The sequence below is a fragment of the Sylvia atricapilla genome, chromosome 16 (genome assembly GCF_009819655.1).
Source record: "Sylvia atricapilla isolate bSylAtr1 chromosome 16, bSylAtr1.pri, whole genome shotgun sequence".
Taxonomy (NCBI): Eukaryota; Metazoa; Chordata; class Aves; order Passeriformes; family Sylviidae; genus Sylvia; species Sylvia atricapilla.
In genome coordinates this window covers 2,462,926-2,476,627 of record NC_089155.1, presented here as the reverse complement: position 1 = coordinate 2,476,627, position 13,702 = coordinate 2,462,926, and the positions used below count along the sequence as shown (strand labels likewise).

At 50.3% G+C, this 13,702-nt stretch overlaps 1 protein-coding gene across 3 annotated transcripts in view; it reads left to right on the top strand.

Annotated features, from left to right (window-relative positions):
• The window catches only part of CBFA2T2 (CBFA2/RUNX1 partner transcriptional co-repressor 2), a 57,486-nt gene that overhangs the window by 14,119 nt on the left and 29,665 nt on the right, over positions 1-13,702 (top strand). The window lies entirely within an intron of this gene.

Here is a 13,702-nt window from a genome sequence, read left to right as displayed (position 1 = left end):
GACACGGCAACAAGGAACGACGGGCAGGATAAAAGGAGAGTCTGGATGGAGGCTGAGCTCTCTTAATAAGCATCCCATTAATTAATCTCCTCTCCTGCGGCAGCACGGGGCTGTGGACGATGTCCAGCGCTGTTCCCTGCCCTCTGCCCGCCGTCCGGGCCGAGCCTTGGCCGAGCGCTGCGCTCCGGGCGGCGCAGGGCAGCGGTGAAAGGGGAGCCTCTCGCCCTGCCTGTGCCTGGGTGGGCGTGCTGGGCCTTTCGTAAACTAATCGCTCCCAGCAGTGCTCCTAAATCAGACTTGGTGGAGCCGGGAGCGCAGCGCTGGAATGCCGGGCCAGGCGCAAAGGGCTGCGCTGCGCTCTTTCTTCTTTTTTGCTCTCCCCAAAGCCAGCGTTTGTTTGGGCTAAAGGGTCAGCGGAAAGCAGGAGAAGGGAGCTGGCAAAGAAAAAGGGGTAAAAAATAAATGTAGGAAAAACTGGCAAAAACCGCGTTTGAAATGTGGGGGGTTTGTGATTAGTTGAGGCTGGAAGGAAAGGAACTCTGCTCAGGGCTAAACCTGCAAAGCCACCAGACTGAGATGCCACTGGGAAACCTTGCTTAAAATCCTCAGCTGGTGGTTTCCCTGGGTGTAATGAACAAAACAACTTGGGATTTGGTTTTGTGTTTGTTTTTTGTTGTTGTTTTGTGGGGTTGTTTTTTGTTTGTTTTTTTTTTTTTTTTTTTTTTAAGGGAGACTGGAATTGTGATATTTTTAATCAAGGTTACCAGGTTACTGACAACTAATTAATGCAAAAAGAACCCTCCTTGGGTGGCTGTGGGGTGGGAGGGTACCACTTTCCTCCTCTGAAGTACTGGGAGAGGAGCAGAGCCCCAGCAGCCCTCACACACGTGCAGTTGCAGGGCCCAGAGAGAAGCTCAGAGTGAGATTGGGAAAAAAGGTTTCTGTTAAAGGAGCCTGAGGTAAAGAAGGAAAAGCCATTCTCAGGGAAAGAGCCAGAGCCTGTGGCATGGAAGGCAGCAGTGGAGGGAGGTGCTGGAAGCTAACTGGGATGTAGTGAGCCTGCTGTAGGGAAGGGGCTTGGGATCCATCAGGTGTGTTTTACTGCTCACAGTGGCCCCTGGGATGAGGCAAACCCCCCAAATTCTGCTCCTTTGTTAGGCTTTAACCTGTGCTTTCTTAATCGTAAATGGTCTTCCACATCTGTGAGCATGAGTGAGGAGCACTGGGAGCCTGGAGTAGGGTGCCTGAGCCAGGACACAGCTCTCAAAGCCACCAGCCCAGCTGGAAAGGGAGGATTTTGGCTTCCAAAGCTTGTCTGCACCCTAAACAAGTGCTAAAGAGGATGGTCCTGCAAGGAGTGGGGCAAAACTTTCAGATGTAGACAGGAAATTGGGTTTTCTAAAGCAGTGGAGAGGTGGCTGAGAGCTGCAGCAAAGCTCCATCCACTCAGCTTCCAGTGCCAGGAATGCTCCTGGTCTGGGTGTTGGGCAACTAAAGCTGAGAATCACCAAAATGACAACTGGAGGGGAGTGGATGTATGTATTTGAACAAATCTCTGTAATCAAATGGCACTGCTATTGATCTGGAAAATACTGTCAAGCTGCAGGGCTGTTGGACTAGAATTAATCCTCTGCAGGCTGGATTTTACTCTCTCCAAATAGGATTACTCATTTTTTCCATATTTCTGTGTTTGGTTTAAATACCCGTGACAGCTACAGAAGCTTGGATTTCTAATCAGAGCAAGGGTGTTAGATTTAGGAACTGGTTTGTTGTTTTGGAGGGGATATTTTTGCATAGGACATCAGTTCCTGCATGTTTTTTCTTTACATGTTTGCCACAGGAATAAAGCATCGTGTGCTTAGGTGATGTGTGTCCCCTCCCTTAATGGGTGGCCAGGAGTAACTTCAATAACTTCCTCAGGTTGTGTTTAACTCCTTGCTGCATCTTTGCTCCCCCTGACTGTTTTGGGGATTTTTTGGCAATGTCTGATTGTGGATGCTCTGGGTGTAAAATTCTTCCAGCTCAGTTAAGGCCAACTTTTAATGTGGTTTTCCCCCTCCCTGGGCAGGATTGAAATGGCACAAAAGCCAAACACTGCTCATGTTCACTCCTGAAGGAGGCAACGTGATTGGATTTGGATTTTGTTGAGGGCTGGAGCTCTTCTGCTCTGGGAAGAAGCTGGGAATGCTGGGGATGTTCAGCCTGGAGAAGAGAAAGTTCCAGGGAGACCTTAAAGCCCTTTCAGTGCCTCACAGGGCTCCAAGACAGCTGGAGAGGGACTTCGAACAAGGGTCTGGAAGTGATGAGGGTGTGCCTTGGCAGGGTTAGACAGGATATTAGGATGGAATTGTTCCCTGTAAGGGTGCTGAGGCCCGGGCACAGGGTTCCCAGAGCAGCTCTGGCTGCCCCTGGACCCCTGGAATGTCCAAGGCCAGGCTGGACAAGGCTTGGAGCAACCTGGGACAGTGGAAGGTGTCCCTGGCAGGGAGTGGAAGAAGATGAGCTTTAAGGTTCCTTCCAACCCAAACCTTTCTCCACGATTCTATGACAAATTAAGCTTGTTAACGTAATCTGCCATGTGCTAATTCAAATAATGGATGTATTGAAAAGAGGATGTTTGTTAAATGTGATAAATTTGCCAGGGATGGAGGGAGAGGTCTAATCTCTGTTGTGGGGGGTTGAGCTTGAACTCAAGTCACTGAGTGTCCCTTGCAACCCTACCAGCATTGCTTCAAAGGGAGCAGTCCTTTCTTGGCTCCACTGTCTTGTAAGGCATAAAGAAGGCAATAAAATGTTTGACTTTCCTGCCAGACCTGAGCCTGGAGGAGGAGGAGGATCCCAATTGGTTTCCATCAGATTCCAGTTAGCATGAATTTACGGTTTCTACTTAGCCTGATAAATGGCTTTGGCTGCCTTAGTGCATTTGGATTTATTTTTCTGTGCAATGGAAAGTGGTCAGCTTAAAAAGGCAAAGGCTTTCCAGAGTTGCCTTGAATTCAAGTGAAGCTTCTTTCTGAGGTAAGAACACAGCAGGCAAAAAATAAAGCGGAGACACATCACGAAATATCTGTGGAATAGCAGAGAAATCAGAAGCAGTTCAGGCCTCTTGTGCTCGCTGTGGCAATGGGCTGTGATAGGCATAAAAATTCCACTGCAAACTGGAAAAATTCTTCAGATTTCCTCACTTTCCTCAGAAACCACACTGAGCAGCAGGTATCAATAGCTCCCAGTGTTCAAACTTTGCTTGCATCGTTCTTTCCATGGAACATTCCCAGGAGAAGAAAGCAGAAGCAGATTAGCATGGTGAACTGGGGAAACCAGTTCTCCCCATGCTGCCTGCAGTTCTGCTTCCTTCCGCTGTGCCGCTGGTGTCTGGGCTACAAAACCTGCTTTAATGCATATTTAGGAGCAGACAAGCCTCTTGGGAACAGTGAGGGGGGTCAGTAGATGACATGTGGATGGACTCCCCATCCCAGGTTGAATGGTGGTTGGAGTAACCTGGAGCCCTGGCACAGGATGCCCAGAGAAGCTGTGGCTGCTTCTGGATCCCTGGAAGTGTCCAGAGCCAGGCTGGACAGGGCTTGGAGCTAGTGCAGGGTGTCCATGCCCATGGCAGAGGGTGGAATGAAATGAGCTTTAAGGTCCCTTCCAACCCAAACCACTGGGATTTTGTGATTCTCTACTTCACGGATCTGCCTCTGCCCATGGTGAGCTTTGGGATGAGCTGTGGGGTAGGTCATGGTTTGGGCTGAGCTGAGGCACATGGATCATGTGTCAGACAATCCATGAGCCTTGCAAAGAAGGTTTGGCAATGACTTCCACTCATGGCACCCTGATGTCTATAGGTTTTTTATCTGGAGAACCTAAAAGCACACATCCATCTTTCTTACTATAGTGGTGAACCATGAGGTCTGGTGTATTCCTGTCTCCCTAGCAAGAAGTGGGGATGTTTTCCCTGGGGATGGTGGGGGTTTGGTAGACAGTGGGCTGTGGACACCATGACAAAGAGTTCTGTGCCTTTTCATGAAGGTTTATAAAGTCTTGGTAATATACTTAAAATACTTGCAGTGACCTGAGTTCTTGACATTTCAAAATGCCTTAGGTTGTAAAAACTTTGAAGAGATTTATTTGGCTGTGGCTTGACAAAGGGTAGTTAGAACCCAGTTGTCACAATTGTGGACAGCTTTTGTGTGAAGTGTTACAAACTGTTCAGGTCCTTAAGCTGAAATACCATTAAAAAAGCAGGCAAGGGAGCACCTCGTGCTGGTTACCTATTTCACATAAAGCCCCCAACCCAAGGATGTCCCTTGTGCCTTCTGAGGGTACTTCTCATATGGCTTTGACCCAAAGACCTGACAGATCCCAGGCAGCACCACTTGAGCATCTGCTGTTCATCATACAGCATCCCCCCTGTGGCACTCAGACCAAAGTCAGCTTTTGAGTTCACTGCCCAGTTTCAGGCTGGTTTGGGGATGTTGGGACAGGGCTGGACAGGGAGCAGTGGTGTTTGATGCTGGATTCTTAATGCTGAGAGCGCAGGGCTGCATCCATCTGCCTGGTACCATCTCCACTGAGGACAGAGCTGCAACATGAGCTTGCTTCTTAGAAGACATCAGAGAATCCACATAAGAGCCACCACTGTCACCACGACCCGGCCAGGGACAGCTCCTGTTGGGGACCTCATAGAGTGAGGTGCCAGGGAGCCCACCATGAGATGCAAGTCCATAGGAAAATAACTTTATTAGTTCTGGTGTTGGTGGAGCTGCTTGGGTTGTGCCTCCCTTCATTGTCTGTGTAATTTAGAGATGGTTTTTCCATCTCAGCTTATGAAATATTGAGAGCTTCAGTATTTTGCGCAACCTCCATCAGAAGTGTCAGAAGCCCCAGCGAGCTGAACTTTCTGAACTTGAATGTTTTATTGATGTGCCTTGCCAGCAGCCCCTCCAGTGGGGACTGGGCTGCTGGAAGAAGGGGGTGCTGGGAGGCTCTGTTGGCTCAGCCTGTTCCCAACCTGTTTTGCTGCCTGAGCATCATCCCATAGGATGCTCCAGGTGTTTGTGTGCTGATACTTGAATATGATTCACTTATTTTTTTCCTAACTGAAGCATGTGGAATTGCTGCTCTTGGGTGAGGTTTGGAGGAGGGAGAGCTGCTGTAAACCTGTGTCCCCACTGCCTGCAGCCAGGCTGCTCTTCTCGGAGTGATGTGTTTGCCTAGCCAGGGAAGCAGCAGCTTCACGTGTTACTACAGCAGCCCAAAGTCTGCTGCCCAAATTGCCCCCCCCCCATTATCATGCAGCATCCTGCCTGTACTGGGAGGCCTGTCCTCTGCAGGAGGAGTTTGTGGCCCCTGTGTTCATGAGCTCATACCGTGCCTGCTTGCAGAATGCTTTTTAATGCTTCCTTTAAAGCAGTTTTCTCCCTTTACAGCCTCTTCCCCTCCCAAAGGGAAACAGAGGTACCTTAAACTAATTAGGAATAAGCAGCAGAGAAGCCAGGGTGAAGGGTTAGGTGAGATGCCGGGGGGCAGTACCTCAGAAGGTTTATGGACATAGCAGTTAGCAGTAGCCTGCTAGAGCACTGGGAATTTCATAAAAAGGAGCATTTTGCTGCCTGTGAACAAGTAACTATCCCGTCATGCCTACACCAACTGTGGAGAATTTGGCATGTGTGATTTTTGGGCTTGTGAAAAAACAGCATCCCCCAGCTTGGGCAGTGGCAGGCTCTTAGTTTGCTGAACTAGGAAAGTATTGAGGTCCCTGGTTCTCAAAAAAAGTAGCTGGAGAGAAAGGTGGTGTTGCCTGCAAAGGAGGTGTTGACTGCAGAGATTTGGAAAGGATCAAGACCTGAACCTGCTCAGCTGTACGGACCGGAGCAGTGAATCATTCCTGAGATCTTAAAGTGTGCCTGCGCACGGTCTGCGGGCAAAATGCAAACACTGCCTCTCGTGCTGGCTGCTCTGACGGGAGCTGGCAGTGGGATGATGAGGAGCAGGAGACTTTGGGCCGTCTGGAGGGGTGGAGGGGCAGGACCCCGGCAGCCGGGGCCGGGGATGCCGTTGTGTAAATCCGTGTTTGCCCAGCGCCCGGCTGGCGGTGAATGGTGCCGGCCTGATGGGATTAGTCAGGGGCCTCCAGTTGCTATGTGTTGTTCACGCCGCACCTCGGGGAGCAGCCGCTCGGGATTACCGGGAGGTTTGTAGGTGGCAGAGCCGCCGCGTCTGTGCGTTAATGGGGGAGATGGCCAAGTGTGGTCGTGCCCAGAGATCTCAGAGCCTCCCTCACTGCTCTGACATCTCCGGTGGAGTTTACTCCCGGTGTAAAACATTTCAGATTTACATTTTCCTTTAACACTTCCTCTTCGAGCCGGGTAGTATGTTACACGTTTAATTGCTCTTCCTTTGAATTTTCCAGTCCGCGTTCGGTACCCTTGCAACATCAGTATCTTGTTATCTTGTTGTTGCTTCTAATTGCTACCACATGCCGCTCTCCAGCGCCGCAAACTCTGGCGCTGGGCTTGCTGGGGGGGAGTTTGCAGCGAAGATTTACGTGCATGGGGAAACCTTCGGAAAATTAATCCGCCGGTTTACTCAACAGCTCGTCCCGATTTCAAAACCCAGCGCTGAGGCAGAGGCTTGCTGCGCCCCCGGTGCCGCACAAGGCACGGCTGCTTTGGGGAGGGTGGCAGCGTCTTCTTGAGCTCCTGCCGCTGCCTCGCTGTTCCTGCCGGCCATAAACAAATTCCGTGTATTTAACAAGTTAATGTCAGGCGGGCGGCGAGGCGCTGGTAGGTGTGTGCCTGGTGACATCAGCTGGCGAGCAGCCTGGCAGCAGCGCGGCGCAGGCAGGGAGCAGGCAGGGAGCCGAGGGTGTGTGCCTCTAAGCTGGGTATTCTGGCAAGGTGGAGAGCTGGTCTGTTTGGCAGGACCTTCCCATCTGGGATCCATCTGTGTTTCCCTGGAATCGGACAGGCGGCTCCAGGCAGTGAGAAATCGCAGATGTGCGGGACCTGACACATGTCCAGCTAATGAAAGGAGAAGGCAGGCTGGGCTCCGGCTGCGCTCGAAGATCACGGGCGGAGGAGGAGGAGGAAGAGCGTTTTTCTTCCTATTTGAAAGAAACGAGGTGTATTGCACAGCAGCTGGATCCTTGCAACCTCGCTGGGTAGGGTAAGCAAAGAACGGGATTATTTTTAAGCAGCGCTCGGCGTACCCGGGGCCGCTCGGGGGGATGCTCAGCCCTGAGCAAGGTTTGGGGAGCTCCTTGGCTTCTGCAGGCGGGCTGGGCAGAGCCTCCAGCTCCGGGAGCAGGTACGGGGAGAGGGTGGGAGCGGCGGCGGCCGCAGCGCTTTGCCAGCCTCGCCTCGGTCCTCTGCAGTGCCGGGGAAAACTTCAATAGCCCAGCCGGCTGCATGCGAGGATTCTGCAGCTGAAAAAACACTAAACTCTCTCTGAGGAGAGCTGCGGTACAGCTCGTTCTGGGTTGCTATGGAATGGTTATTATATATTTTTTTTCTTCCCCCCACCCCCCCCCCCCGTCCATGAGCAGAGGGCTGGGATGTGGCGTTTTCTGGGGAAATGGCAAAGCAGGAAGGGTTTTGTGTGTTTTAGCAGAACGTGGTTTTCTGCTGTGCCCAGGCTTACTCTGGTTTCTGCATGCTGGTATTGAAGCTGGGAGGAGGGGGGTAAACTGCAGAGGTGGATTTCTTCCATTGGCTCCCAAATTTCCTTAATTTTCCCCATGTTTTCAGGGCTTCTCTGCATTGTGGCAGAGGCTGCTCCCTTTTTGTCTTTGCACTCCTTGAGCAGCAACTGATGCTCCCAGCATCTAAATCTCCCAGATCAATCTTCTGATACCAGAGCACACCTCCCCTGTATATTTTCACTGTCGGGCTGTAGACAGGCTGTATTTTCTCTTTTTCTGTTGTAATCCCTGGATCTTGCATATTTAGTTTAAACCTGCCATTTCCCCCCCCTCCCTGTCTTTTGGGAAGGTTCAGCAGTTGAAATTACTCCTCTGACCCTCTGGTGTAGCTTGTTATAAAGATTCTTCTGTTGCATGTTTAAGCTGCTTCCCCAAATATTACCAGTTTTTTTTTCTGTTCCCTACACTGCTCAGCTCCTGTGCAATGATACTCAGTCCGTTTTATGTGCTGGAGAAATCCTGCCCAGCCACAGGAGATGCACCAAAATCAGCACTCAAAGTTTGGGGAGCTGAAATGTGGCTGAGCATCGCTTTGCTGTCAGGCTGGAAAAAGAGAGGATTATTTGCTGGGCTGCCTGGTGCAGGATGATTCCCTTTGGTGTTGCTTTGTCCGAGTTAGCCTTAACCATGCCAAATGATGGGGTTTCCTGGGGGAGAGCCTGGCTGGGCTCCCTGGTGCTGTGCTTGGGCTGCAGCTCTGTGCTTGCCCAGTTTGGCCACTCCATGGGCCACCTTAAGGTTTTGTTTCTTTTGCAGCATGTAAGCATTTGGGTAGAGGCTTTTAAAAATACTATATATTATTATAAGTCTGCTTCTAGAGACACACCAAACACCTCCTGTGTGTCCCTGGAGAGGAGACACAAGAAATGTGTGCACTTCAACATCTCAAAAGTGCACCAGCACAGAGGAGTTTGAAACCCCAAAAATGCCCAGCAAAGCCATACAGGGTGTGATGATATCTAGGAGCAAAGAGCCGTGCTCCTCTGCTGCTGCTCTCTGCAGACTTCCCGAATCTGTGAGGGCAGTGCAGGGGGTTGGAGCAGCTGCTGCTGCGGTCTCCTTGCAAGTGGAGCCCTGATTAAGCAAACGGAAGTTCTGCCGGCATCGGGGCAGCACGATTTGGCCATTAAACAACTCCTTTGGTAGAGTCCTGCTCAAGCCCTTCAGGAAACTTTCTTTTTTTTCATCAGGCTCCTTTATCTGTAAAAAGGATTTAGGGTGCCTGATGAGCCGAGTGCTTAGATGAGAGTGGTGGTGGCATTTTGGAGAAGAGGGTGGTTTGAAACTCTGTCATCAGTCCTAGTAATTTTATAGAAATGGTGCAGGACATGCAAATAAAGACACTTTTTTTCCCCCCACTATTGTCTGCTGGATGATGTGATTTTCACTATTAATATGGAAAAGATGTTTAGTCTGATTTTTGGAACTACCTAGACTTCACCTACGTGACTGTGTGCCCTTCACAGCCCAGCACATCCAGCAGCTAGAGAAACACACAAATAATGCAAAACTTAGAGACTCCAGTGTGGGAAACAAGGAAAAGAGAGTAAAGCAAAGGCAGTTTGAGCAAATACTGCCAACAGGAAAGTGCAGCTAAGCCAAGGGAAGGATTTGAAGGGTTTGAGGAAGGAGCAGAACTGCTAAAGGCAAGGAGAGTGAATCGTTAATCTGAGAACTCTATTACACAGGGAATGCCCCGAGGAACAGAGCAGAAACTCCATTTAATAGTGAAAAGGCCAAACCAGTGCTGCCAAGCCAGGCTCTGCTCTGCCCAGGGACTGGAGCCACAGCCCCTGCTTACTTCCAAGATGCTGCTATTTTTGCAACTTGCATCTGCGGGTGTTGCAGAGGCTTGTTTAAATCCGCCAAAGCGAAGGGAGCTTTGCTCACGTGCACTCTGGGTCAGGCTGTTTGGTTTGGGTTTTTTCTGGTTTATTTTCAGTCTTAGAGGACCAGTGCCCTCAGAGAGTGGGGTTTCACTTAATGCTGCCTTGCCTGTCTCACTGAGTATGAGTCCCAAATGATTTGACTGCTGCTTTACAGAGCTTTGTCTTGCCTCACCCACGGTGGATTTTGGCTTGTAGAGGTTATCACTGGTTTGACAGGTTCGTATGGTTTGACTGCAGGAGCTGAGTTTTCAAGTCAATCAGCCCTCCAGTCCCCAAATTGACCCATAAATGCAGTAACCACCAGCAGCATTTAGCAGGAGGCAGCGCTCTCCCACGGTTATGGGATGGGATGGGGGAGCCAGGTGGCCTCTTGTTTTTTCCAGATCTGTTTTTTTCAAGGTTTGGACAAAAAACGAGATTTGTTTGACGTGCCTGTGTGATGTTTATAGTATAGCTGGAGAGCTGAACACAGTCATTTGAGGACTTGGGCACATGAGGCAGATTTAAGTCAATGCTGGCTGGTTTTTAAATTTGAGTAGGAGATGGTCATAATCTGTTGCCTGTTGGGCTTTTTCCCATTATAAGAGCTGGCTTATCCATACTTGTTCTGGACTGGATTGTAAGCTTGCCTTTATCTAGTGACTATTTCCATATCTGATTGCTTGTTAGGAGCTAGGTATGAAATGTGTTTCGACAGACACTCCAGAGCAGTCCCCGGGGGCAGCGTCACTGCAGGTCTCTGGGAGTCTGTTCAACTTTTATTTTTATGATGGAGACTGCCCTAATTCATGCAGCGTTCAGGGAACGGCTGGAAAAACCTTTGTTTAGAGTGGGAGCAGCAGCCAGGAAGAAATGGTGAGCGGTGATCCCACAGTTGAAGTGCAGCACGGAGAGGCTTGGGTTCAGTTCCTGGGTCTGCAAGCAATTTTCTGAGGCAGGACCTTGACCTTAGCACGGCTTTGTGTGTCAGCAGCTTATGTCCGACAGGACAATAGCGATTTCAGAGGTTTCAAAGCATTTTAAAGTGTAACTATCATGCCTTTTATTGCGCTGGGCAGTGGCATTTTTATAAGTGAAGCTTAAGGCTTTGGAATAATGCAAATTGAATTTCCTGGGCGCGCTCCCGGCCGCGGGATTCCCATCTCTGGTGCCTGCAGCGGGACTTGTGGGGGGATATTGCAGGAGGACAGTCACAGGTGGCCAGAACACCATTTGCAAAAACCAACGACACCTGCACTTCTTTCAAAGCCAAGAGTCAGTTTTCCTTCCTCTCCTCATCTGTGGCCGGCGGGATGCCGTGTAACCATCCCTTTCACCAAAAGAAAAAAAACCAAACCCACCAAGAAACCCCTGGCGAACGCCGTGAGTGTCCGTGGCCGTGGCGGAGGGGAGGATGAGCGGGGCGGAGGGCGGACCTGTTGCGGGCAGCGGGCATTGTGCGAACAGATGTGCGGGGCGCTGCGGCCGTGTGCCGGCTCGGGGCTGCCCGCAGCGCCAGGTGCAGCCATTGTTCCGCTGCTCCCCATTCAGCCGCCCTCGGCTGCCGCTCCCGCATTGTTCCTCCAGGAAATTAGCATTAAAAACCCATCCCAAACCCCCACGTCCCTCGGCTGCAGGTGACTGTTATTGGCCCCAGCTGCCACCCTTGTGCTTGATTACTTCCATATGGGGTTGTGGCAAGATGTAGGATCCACTTATTGATTTTTTTTTTTTAATATTTCCCCCCCCCCCTTTTTTTTTTATTCCCACCCTCACACAGACCCTTCAGCTTCAACAAAACCCTGAAATCTATTAAGCCCCCGATAGGCTCCAGTTGCTGTTACAACTGGGATGAACATTTTACAAGCAAAGCTAATTACACCCTCTCTGCTTTCTTCCTTTCTTCAGCCCCCACCCCATAAATGTAAAATAACCAGAGGGCAATTGGTAGTAAATTAAATCTTTGCAGTGTCCTGAGAGGAGGTTTTCTTGCTAGCAGGAAGAAGTCTGCTGGGCTTTAGATGTTTTGTTATTTTGGTTTGGGCTTGTTTTTTGGCTTTTTTTTTTTTTTTTTAACTGGAAAATGGGAAACTGGCATACTGCTGTGACACACCTATTAAAGGGACATACAGATCCCAGCCTGGGTCTGGATAAGGAAAAGGAAAACATAATTAAACAAGTGGGATGTTAATTTGTGAGTGTAGTCAACTGTTGAGAGGAGCCAAGGAGAAACTCCATGCCAACCGAGGTTACAAATTTCTAGGAACGATATGATTGTTCCTATAAAAGTCCACACCTCCCAAAATACCCGCTGGGGTAGTGCTGGCATGGAGCATCCTGGGTTTTCCTCGAGACAAGATGGGCTGTAGCTGGGGAGAGGAAGCTGGGAGGGAGCATCCCTTGGTGCCCTACCTGGGCCTGGGAAATGCACCTGCTCTTCAGAGGCACGGAGCATCTCCGGTGGGGAACACAGGCGGGTCACGTCCTGTGGGGTCAGGCAGGAATTGAGGAGCCTGGCGGCTCGTGCCCGTGCTGGAGGCATCAGGCAGAGCTTCCCTCTGTGCCCTGCCCGAGCACCTGGGTGCCAAAGCCCTGGCCCAGGCCTGGGGTCACTTGGTCACACCTCTCTGGAGAAACGCTGCGGTTCCCTTACCCAGCTGGGACCCCTGAAGGTTGTGCTGAGGAGGTTTGTGCTGGAGGCTCCTGACAGAGCAGCTGGTGAGGGGTGGTGGCCCTTGGAGCACCGTGGAGATGTTTCTGCTGCTGCCTGGGCCTCAGGGGGCTGCTGAAGGTGAGAGCAGCACCAAGAGCCTGGTACAGCTTGGGAGGCCATTCCTCAGGGAATCATCACCTTTTGTGCCTTTGCATTCTTGGTGGTGCCCCAGCAGCCACTTCCACGGGATCTCTCCTGTTCCTGCTGGTGATGCACTGAGCAGTCGGTGCACAGACCTGGCAGGGCAGTGTGCCAGTGGTGCTGCAGTGTCCCATTGTGGTACAGAGGCAGGAAAGCAAACCTCTAGCTGGAAATGATCCTAGAAATGCCTCTCTCTGCTCACAAAGAGACATGGAAGATATATTCATAACGGAGAATGACATTTTATTCAGCAAACAGAGTCTCCTGGCTAGTCTGCAATTAGCCACTGCACTGAGACTTTTCTCAGATACAAAAGTTTTTAGGGACAGCTGGAGCTTGGTTGATTGATCTCAAGATTACAGATGCAAACTTAGCTATAGATGGGGAGTGGACTTGCCCTGAGGCTTAGTACCTCAGCATTGATGCTCCACCATTTGTCACGTTGACCTTCATCATGAGTTCCATCCTCCTTTTGACAGGTGAGACCTGCCAGTGTAGATTGTGAGCATTCAAAACAAAAATTCTCATTGCTATCTGAGAAGGTGCATTCAGCTGAAGTGCTGGGTTTATTTACTCCCAGTCCCTCCTTCCTGCTGCAGACCTCTCCTGGCTTGGCTGCCAGACATGGACCACCCAGATCTCCCAGGGAAGCATCCGTGCAGGTGCAGTGGTGGGAAAGGCAGTGAGTGGGCTTCTAAAACAATTCCAGCTCTTAGGGGTGCTGTGCAGCCTGGGGAGAGCCACTAGCTACAGCAGGTCAGAAGGTGAATGAAGGAGGCAAGGCAACCTCATGGAATATCTCGAGCGATTTTCCTCAGACTTGTTTTAAACCCTTCAAAGTCAAATCTCAAACTTAGGGGGTTTCTTCTCCCTAATTAAATTAACAGGCCATATGGTGTTTACTGTGAGCGCCTGCAATATGGAAGGAACTACCTCCTGGATCACTTTCTTTTTTCAAAAGCTGCTGCTTTACCTGATGTCACTGTTCTGAAATGTTCTTTTCAGCAGCAGGCGCGAGGGGTTATTTCTGCCACCTCAGTGCTGTTGGTGTCACCTTCTGATCCCAGGGCATAACCTGTTTCTGCACCTTGCTTTGTTTTTTCTTGGTTTTTGTTAGGCCGTTTTGGTGCTTAGTGGGGAGTGTGTATAAGTCAGAGGTTTTTTCATGCTTTTTCACATGCAGGTGATGATTCTTGTCCTTGGTGCTGAGGAGAATAGAAAACAACTCAGGGTGGGTTTTTGGGGCGGGGGTGGGGTGCTGGGGTTTTCTTTTAGCAA